At 38.3% G+C, this 10,290-nt stretch overlaps 1 long non-coding RNA gene across 1 annotated transcript in view; it reads left to right on the top strand.

Annotated features, from left to right (window-relative positions):
• The first annotated feature begins 242 nt into the window (after positions 1-242).
• The window catches only part of LOC121963027, a 30,781-nt gene continuing 20,733 nt past the window's right edge, over positions 243-10,290 (top strand). The window contains exon 1 of the long non-coding RNA XR_006107191.1: positions 243-370. This is a non-coding gene — a long non-coding RNA (uncharacterized LOC121963027). The remainder of the gene's footprint in view (positions 371-10,290) is intronic.

The raw sequence follows: 10,290 nt of genomic DNA, 5'->3' as shown, positions 1-10,290 counted from the left end.
GCAGCCTGAGTGATTTACAAAAAATTAGAAATGGTGACACAAACAGACTGAACTTCTCCCCTAGACGAGACATGTCTAGACGACCGACCTTCCACCCCATCAACTCACAAACAAAAACATACACACCTTTTACCTCGTCAACTTTGCCCACTTACTATTGTCTTTGGCAGCTTTTTCTGGACTCCCATCATCACATGTCTGCGTCCTTCACGCTCAGAAACATGATGTTTGTTCTTTTTTTTCTCTGAACAGATGTATCCTGTAGGGCTGCACAGACCCATCCCCTCTGATAAAATCCCTCAAAGAACAGAGAGCAACTACAGCTGCAGACCAAACTGCTGTCACTCAACGTCTCATTATCAACTGCATGGTAAGAATAAGCCCTATATATAGTCATATAAACACATGACACACAGAATCACTGGTTTCTGTCAGATAAGTTTGACAGTATCGATCTCAGTACTGTTATTATGTCATCAAAAATGCCACCTGACATTTTTTGACAATATTTGGTTGTTTTTTTGTTTTGTTTTGTTGTTGTTTTTTACAATTGACCCTTTGTATGCCATCAAATGCACAGTATGGCCTTACATAACACTTGACAACAACAACAGCATGGCCACATGACTAGTCATAATACACAGTTCCACAAATTCAAAAAGAGAACATTTCCAGCAATTCAACATTTATAAAATGTTGTGGCAACATCTTTTGACCAAGGAAAATCATGTGTCTCCTCGTAAAAGCTCTTTTGGCTAACCTTTCCTCTTACTGGCAATTAGACAAGATTGTGGGGGTGTCCTAATCCAGTTTTAAAGATCTGTTTCTGTGCAGATTCCATCAATTTTTATCTGATCGGGATTGTCATTATTGAGCTATACTGAACCCGATGGGATCTTTTATTTTTATGTCAGCTGTCACACAGATGTTTTTACTTGGGAAGCTTTCATGCACAGCGCAGTTGTCGTCAACTCCAGATCGTTTTCAATAACTTTGAGGAGCTTGATATGACAGACTTTGGATTGGCAGATTCTTATTATTAACTCGGATGGGGAACGAGGCAAGTGGACATCCCTGCAGGATGGTTCCACAATCGTCACTATTTTACAAATCTACTTAATATGACATGAGTCCCATCACATGTATGTAAATCTTTATGGCCTCTTTTCTGTAAATATATGCACCAACCCAACCAAAGCACCACATGGCTGGACTCTGCGTAGCAGCAGCATTCTTAAAACCCCACACTGAGGCATAAAATAAAAATTGAATCAAAGTTTTGAAAAGGCTTAAAATCACAGATCCAACGTCTCCTCCTGCCGACGCTTGCAAAACCTCTATAGTCACTGTAAAGCAAATATTTTCATTCAAAACAAAGCCTAAATATTATCCATTAGTGATCCTCTGACAACAAGTTCACTCTCTTTTGAAATACTCTTTTAACTCTTCAAGTAAAAGTGTGATTGAAATCAGCTATAGTCAAACCAAGTTTACTTTGCAGGCAAAATTCAACAGATATAGCAGAAAGATAAGTATAAATAAAAAGTAGAGGTGTTTGTGTGTGCGCGTGTGTGTGTGGGTGCGTGCGTGCGTGCGCAAGCAATCATTCAGACATATTTGTTCAGTTAAAAGATTTTGAAAGATTTGGATTGTAGGTCTGCTTCTTTTGATTATTTCCCTCTAGTCTCTCTCATTTTTGAAGCAGAGTCACATAGCCCTGATATAATCGCATATTTCTCTCAAGCCGGAACATTTTCACCTTGCGTGGATGTGTGCCTTGCATTCTGGACGTAGTTATAGTGGAGTGCTATGGCTAAAGAAAAAATGGCTCAACATCGGTAAAAAAGTATGAGCAAAGCTTGCACTGATTGGGGCTGACACTCAGCATTGTCTGGTTTTGTATGACTTCATGCCTTTTAGTTGTTTTTTTCCTGCTGAAATATTTCTGCCCCTTCCTTGGCACAGACAACCACACGCTGACTAAGAGCGGGTGGTGCGCTTTCTTGTTTCAAAGAAGTGACACTACCTTGGAAACAAGTGGAATTACCTCATGTGCCCGCACAGCTTCAGCACTGGGTGAAATAATAACACAGACAGACTGTAGTTTCCCAGCTGTCATCTGAACCCTCACATTAGACACCGTTTTGTGTGGGGGTTTTTTTGAGTCATGAGGTGCACTTTTGTTTGTTGTTGGGGTTCTAGTCCATTTGTACGGCACTAAAAATGCTTGAATATTTCATTAGCACTGGCGTCTCACCCACCCCTGGGAGCAAAGTGTTTTCACACAGTTTTTTCTGGATGTGATTGTAATGTTGCTCAGAGTGTGGAAAGCCTGTGTAATGCTATATTTAACTACACTGTGTGTCCAGAGACTGTTTGTCACTGCAATGTGTAATAGTGGACATTTAAGATTTAGGCAATCCTTTGTCTGTTTTCAGTGTTACCAAAGGGGAAATCCCTCTGTCACTCATCCATCCTTTCTTACTGTCTTTACTCTCCAGCTCTCTCTCATTCTCTGTCTGTGTTTCTCCCTGTAAATGAGGCTTGAGATTTGTATTGATGTTACAGTAAGAGTGTAGGAGAGTGGCTGAGGAAGTGGTTTCGTGGGGAGAGGGAAAAAAAGAGAACAAGCGATGGCTGTCAACAGTCAGCCCTCTCGAAGAAATCAACACACCTCCCCCGTCTGATGCATTGTGCATTTCTCAATTGTCAGTTACGCAGGAATCCAGCTAAATAGACCTTCTGTGGTTGGATGGAGACGTCATGAAACTTGAATCTTCTTGAGATTACTTTTAAGATCTTCTTTAAGTAGATTAAATTTTACCTGCAGTCGATCTTTTTTGCACCGGCAGGCTGATACAGGACTGTCCAGACTCTGAATCAGTTCTGTGATTTATGGGACAGCATTGCGTTACATAAAATGTGATTGTGATTGTTCACTTTGGTGTTTAAGGCTGTAATCTGTGGTTGATCTGAGTTGTTTACTTATATGATTTTGTTTGTGGCCTGATTTGCTTTATTGCAGAAATTACATATTCCGAGTTTAGGTGTAAATGAAAGTATTTAAAGGACTAGGCCATGATTTAAGTTGATTTTTACAAATATTTGATTAAGTGTCTAACTGATTCATTGATATGGTTTATGATTATGAATAATTAACACTTATTGATTTTGCTTGGAATTAAAAGTTAGATTAAAAATAATTTAACAATTACTGAAACTATAGTATAAAATGAGCATAAATACCACTTTAAAAAAGCATACATATTGTTTAAAATAAATCAGTCATATTTTAAAATTGCAATAAATACATTTAATAAATATGTGGCACAGCATGATATTGATTAAAAATAAATACAGTTAAACACAAAAACAAGACGTTTCCATTTCATTATTTGATTGAAATTAACTGGTTTTATTCAGGACAGAGTTTTGGTAGACATACCTGACATGATTTATGTTATTCTAGAAATTAATTATTTGGCTGAATTAACAAATAGAATTTGTTTTTCTTTGTTTTTTTGTTTTTTTTTTAGGTTTTTTAATCTTATACTCGTACTTAACGATCATCATTTCAATAAATTGAGTTGAAATGATGGAGTTGTGCTGCATCCTCTGTGGTTATCCATGGCGGGTGGAGTTCAGGCAGGCATTGAGGCCAAAACCTGACAAAAAAGTCGACACACACTGACACTGAACTGTGCGACTCTGTTGTCAAACTTCCTAATAGTCGTTTGGTAATGTTAGTCGCTTGATGCAGTTAGCTTTATAATTGTTTGCTTGCTGTCAGGTGTACCTAGGTTGGCCTCAGGTGGATTCTTCAGCACTTAGCCAGCAGCCTTACGCCTAACAGTCATGTTGATATTCAGTGCACCAGCTTCTTGTGAGTCATTGCTTCATTCTCCATCCTAAAGTAATTGTGAGCTAGTGTATTTACACATAGGCGTGTGTTTTTACATGCATGTGCATCTGCTGTATTTCCTATACTAAATTTGCAGTAAAGTATGTGTGCATGCATTGCTTGACCTTAGAGAAACGTGTTCAGTTAAACCACAATTTACCACAACTGAGACCACATTTAATGCTTTGCAAGTTGCTTCTCTCAAGGCTGAAGTTAATCTCTCTGCTGTGACTGAGAACTACTGCGCTGCCTTTGAGCAAAGCAGCTTATCACTGTTTTTTCTAATGCTCATATGCCTGTGGTAGAAACTGAGTTCAAATGGTAAAAACTCCCCCTGCAGAGAAGAAAGCTGCTGAGGGCAAATCATGCAGTTGTTCAAAACATTGTCTGTCATTCCGACACCTCCCTACTCTCTCCTCTAAGTCATGCTGGTGTCACAGCAGCAAGGTGGCGCAGAGTTAAAGACTCAAGTGTCCTTCAGCAAGTCGCTGATTGCTTCCAGCAGAGATTCAATTCTGTAACTCACTGTGAGGCACAGGAAAACACAGTTTGCCCACGGTCGGCTCATTTATCACCATGCTGGGCTTTGCAGTCGTTGAAGTTGTGAAAGGGGAGTTTTCTGTCCCTGTATGACGACTCACTGACGGCTCGCTCTTACAGCTGCCTTTACTCGACTCCTCACATGTAAATGTCTGTAAGCAAGTTTGAAAATAAGGATGCATTGTCAATGAAACTCCTTACTTGATAAGTGAAGAGAAAAAAAATGCTTCAATGTTTTCTTCTTTTTTTATGTCATTCTATCGGGGTTCAGAAGTTCAGAGATAGCGAGACACACAACAGATGTTAAACATTTTTTTCAAAAAACATTTTGTCGTTTTTGATCATTTTTATCAGTAGTATCACAGGTGTTATCTGCAAAGGGGTCCCTAAAATTTGATATTTTACCCGGGCACACCGAGAGTCTTGCTCATTCTCATCAGCTCGAATTGTGTAGTCTGGTCTTTTTTGGATAAGATAGCAAAACCTTAACCTAAAAAGTTGTTTATTAACCTCATCTTTGCCTTTAACTCAAGATTAAACCCAGAGGAGACCATAGGCCTCACTGTAACTTTGGACAGAGATTTTTTTTTATTGTTTGTGTGATCATTGATTTACAAAGATACACTTAGATTTCGGTTCCTTGTACTATTGGGGACTGGGGTTAGACTTCCCTGAAGATTTTCGGACCCAAATTCTTTGTAATATTTTAAACAATGGGTCTTTAATTTTTACAGAACATTAGGCAAAAGCAGGCTCATCCTTTATAGCACACCAGTTTATTTTGTTAGCCAGAAATATCTACTGTTGCTGGCAGTATTTATCAGCCAGAACGACCCAGCTAATTATCGTTAATTATGGCTAACTTATTTGCAAAAAACTCACCAGCGGATGTTAGTGAATGTCCTAACTGAGGCTTTTCCCAATGTAACCTGCAATATAACAAATTATGTAATTAGGTAATGATGTAATCCTTGGCTTTAGAAGTAGTGCCAGTTCACTGCCTTATAGGTAATAAGCTAGTTAGCTGGATATTTTAATACTTGCAGTCTATGTTAAAACAGTTAAACATACTATTAAATCTTGCACCTTTGCATGAGTGCTAAATTAACAAAAAAAAAAAGTGTATAAATAATAACAGATGAGCTGGCATTTTATTAACCAGCAGCTTTTTCACATCAGTTGCTCAAACAAGCCTTTCAGGTCATTTATCTGCTATCTAAGAACAGTCAACTAAAAAGCCTCCCAGCTGGAGTTTAAAGAGAAACAGTGCAACCTTTGAAAATGAGGCAGAGCAGTCCTCAGCTCTCCGTCTTGTGGTTTCCCAAGATATAACTGGATGTGATTTCTGTGAAAGGAGCCCTGAGGACAAATAAGGCTGTTTTAAAAGCTATTACTTGAAGAATATTGCTTCATTATAATCGGGGGGAAGAAGATGAGTGTTCATTATCAAATGGAAATCTAAAGTCAGACTGGAAAAGCACAGCAACAAGAAGTTTTTAACCCCTTTTGGCTCAGATCGGACTGTCTCAATAGTTATGTTGATTTAACAGTGTCGTGGCTGACTAAACTGCAGTTGAGACAGCATTGTCTAATAATGAAAAATGTGTTTTGAAGGCTAAAAGACTTAATTTTATGTTAGTATCTTGACTCCTAGCAAACACATAGCAAATATATTATATCCACTCTAGCTTGTGTCATTTCTAACTGCGTTCTAACTTAGTCACTTCCCCAAAAGCTATATTTTAGTGTGTACACGATGACCTTTTGACCTAAAAAGTTGTTTTTCTAACCTCTGACCTTCTGTTACCTCCAGATCATCAGCTGATAGCTGCAGTGAGAAGTTAAAGGCAGCTTTCTATATTTTTTCCTGTTGGTTAGTGATTAAGTTGATTAAGTTGTTTCACACTGTAATAGGTAAAAAAAAAAAAAGTGTTCATTTTTATGTATGACAATGAAAATGATCAGAGAGAGAGATTATCCTAAAAACTTAGTCATGACACACCCAAAGTTGCAAGCTGCAACAGGAAATTGGTTCAAGGTATTTTTATGAATTTGCCGTATTTGATTTTTATCTTCATAGTAGGTTGTGTTTCTCAGAAGTGGAGAGGTGTGAAATTTATTATAATAACTGTTGACTTTTGGTTTCACATGAATAGCAGTCTCCCAGGTGAAAGTACAAGTGTGTTCAACACGTGCAGCTCCCCTTTCTGCCTATCCTATACTCCTGTATCCTCTTGATTTTTACATTACAGCAGTTTCTCTGAGCGTCAGAAAGTGCACTGTGATGCCTCTCATGCAGATGCTAAATTGTGCTTCAGTGCTTTATCTAACACTAAGGGCCTCTGACTAAGCGGCAGTATTTGACGAGTTAGGAGTAAGACTGTTTCTTTCTAGAAGCAGATAGTCATAGATTGTTGACACACTGCTCTATATCATATTAAAACACAAAAGCAATTTTTCTCTAAAATGTGTGTTTATGCTGGCTGGCAAGAAATAAAATAAAAAATACTAGAAAGTAATATGGCTACATGTCACGGATTGATATCCAAAACAAAATTTGAGCCTCCCCAGATATTAAATACTAATGCTTTATAATTAAAATCCCTTTGAATCTTTTTTTTCCCACAGCTATCTGGGTCATCCTCCAATATTATAGTCTCCCTCTCTGGAGCCAGCAAAGTAATCTGCACTTTCTCACATATAAACTCAACACGTGTTAGCTCCTTCTTTCCTCTGACCTAATCAAGACACAAGAAGACACACTATTATCCAATTAAACAGATGGGGTAATTAATCAACTATTCAATTATGTGGAATAAACTCAGTTATGGCTGATGTGTTCCTGATGTCTGGTTGGCCAGTTGGATTTAATTGTTTATTAGTGGGACATTAATTGACAGAAAACACGCAACATGCATAGTGTATCATGGGTAATTAGAGGGGGAGATGACTTTCTTGTCAAAATGTAATTAAGTGACGTGGGCTTTCAGCGGCTCAGATTTGAGGCTGACTCTCAACACTTGTCCTGTTATCCCATAATGGCCACAGTTTGAGCGTAGGTGGTGTGAGCTTATAGGGCGGTGTCAACGATGGATGACATCATTATATGGACCCTGACCAGCCAGCACAGCTTTTTGGTGTAAGCCTACAGTCGAATCATGTCAGTTAAGTCATCTATCATGTGCCTTTAGTGTCTAGAAAATATAGAATAGACCATTACACAATACATGGAACTTATAATGATACTTTGCATTCATGTGAATTGAAATAACTTGCCCCCAATGTTCAGCACTGGTGGAAAAATTACTCAGATTCTGTGCAGTATGTAAATGTATCGGAGCTACAGTGGCAAAATACTTGAATCTGCATTCATTGATTTCTTTTGGGCCACACTGGGGCAACACAACAAACTATGACCTCAAAGGTGATATATTATAATTATATAAAATTGTTTATTCGCACATGAAGCAGACATAGAGCAACATCAGCATTTGCCGTGCCCCTAAGGCCTCCAAGAAGTGCAGTGGGCTTTGAGGCCAATTTGGCATAGTGGCTAAACAGCATAACTACAATTTCCAGGTGTATCGTGAGATGCACTTGGGCCCAAAAAGACTTGTCCTTGTAGACTAACTTTGGGAAAGAGACATCTGTAAATTGATAGATACATTTAAGAGTTTCAAACTTTGCAAAATGTCTCCTTTCACTCTCTGGATTTAATCCATGCAGTCTGATAACATTTGGAAAGTCAATACGATTGAATCATTTTTGCCTCATTCAAGTTATCAGGTAGCTAAACAGGAAGTTAGCCACTTGGTGGAGGGAAGGTAATTTTTCTGCAGGAGACGTCCACATGATTTTAAACTCAGAAAGTTTACAGTTTAAACTTTTTAGACTTCATGAGTCACTGAGCAATTGTCATTGAAATGAACAGGACCCCACATTCAGTGTTATGTTATATCTGTGAATTAGTTCTCTTTTTACATCCATGCTGCTGCGAGTTCAGTTAGCCAGTAATTGAACTTCACTCAATCCCTGTGCAGTTAGACACCACAGCTACTATAATCCAGAAGCTACTTTATATGTTTACAGTACTTTCTGTTTGACTCAGATAGAAGATGTATGTAAATGTGGGACAGTTTGAAAGCTTGCTTTGCATGTTTGTTTGTTTTTTCCTGCAGTCATGCTTCCCAAATCTCTAAATTGGAAGTTCTGAGTTCAAAGTTAACATGATGACCCATTGAAAGAATGGACACAGTGAAAATACGACCCAGGTGCAGAGGTACCAGAAAGTCCTGCTTTCAAAACTTTGCTAAACTGGAGGTAAATAAGTAAAATTTACCCAAGTATTCAAGCTAAAAGCATTCATTTGTTGCTCAAGAGATAACTGCAGCTTTGTATCACTTGCAACACTCACACATGTCCGTTATCAATCAGCAGGAGGAAAGCCTTGATAACTTTCACAAGGAAAGGGTGAGGGGGGCTGATGTAAATACGTATCTTAAGTATGATGATAATTGTTTCTGCAAGGGACAGGCCTGTGACTCATCTAAAAAGCATGCAAAGACACAGGAAGTCTTCATTACATAACTTCACTCAAACTAGAAGACAGATGCTTTTCCAGACAGTTTAATCCCAAGTGCATTTACACACCAATAACAATTTTAATACATGTAATGGTTCATACTGCAGTATCAGGCACTAGGAGCTAACAAAATGATAAAAAAATTTTTACACTAACACACTCACTGATAGACTGTTTGTACTAGTGCCGGATGCCAATGGGCGCTTAGTTCGCCGTTGTTGGAGTGAAAGAGGGTGGAAAGGGAGGGAGAGATTAATTTGCAAAATGGATTGAAAGAGTAGGAGAGGATAGATTGGCATATAATTGGGTTGTGGCATTTAATGTCTCCAATTCTGAATCATAACCCCAATAAATCAGATTATCCCACATTCACTGGGTAATAGTGGGAGGACAGGAAAGACAGAAAGGCTGTGAGAATAGTGGAGGAAGGAATAGAGAGTAAACACGTCATCACTTTCGAACAATTTGACATTTCAGTCTTCAAAAGTTAAGACAAAAAGTTGCCATGTGCCTACACATAGGAGATCTCCACTGATAGAGGTTCAGATGCATCACTTAAATGAAGGTATTAAAATTTGTCAAGACTGTGATATTTTCAATTTTACAATAAGTTAAATGAACCGAATGAGCAAAATCAATGAGCTAAATGAATCGAATTATTTCTTTTTGACTTTTACCTTAAAAAAAACAAAAAACAAAGCCTAAACTGCGTCAAAAGAAAAGCTTTGCAGCTGTGGATGATGTGGGTGGAAATGAAGAGTAGAAAAAGAATGTTACATTGTGCAAGTCAGAATTGCATTTGGCCATATTGTTTTGTTTTCAAAGTCATATATGTGACAGGGGGATGTCCAGATGAAGTCAGTCCGGGTTGTCTGTGACTAACAGTTAGAAAACTACTAACAGAAATCTGAAAAGCTCACTCAGCCTTTTCTCATGAACTTTTGAGACAGTCCCTACATTCAGCCTGTGAGTTTCCTTGCAAGTCAGATCATGAGATAAAACCAACACCTGTGCAATATTGCTCAAGTTTTTCCACAAAACCTTTGATAAGTTATTGAGGTAGAACCTCTCTCAGTGTCTGAAGATTGAACTTTATATATTGTGTGGTAATCATTCTGCTCTGGCTATTGGCAGTTTCTGCTATTATTTTACAGACAACAGTCAGCTGTATTATTGATGATACTGAAGACAGGCAACCCCTGAAGTTACATGACACGGGTTCTACTGATGGTAGCTGTGTGGGTGTGTGTGTCTGTGTGTGTGTGTT

This window comes from Plectropomus leopardus, chromosome 24, assembly GCF_008729295.1.
Source record: "Plectropomus leopardus isolate mb chromosome 24, YSFRI_Pleo_2.0, whole genome shotgun sequence".
Taxonomy (NCBI): Eukaryota; Metazoa; Chordata; class Actinopteri; order Perciformes; family Serranidae; genus Plectropomus; species Plectropomus leopardus.
Note: the sequence above shows the minus strand (reverse complement) of the source record. Positions and strands in the feature narration are given on the sequence as shown.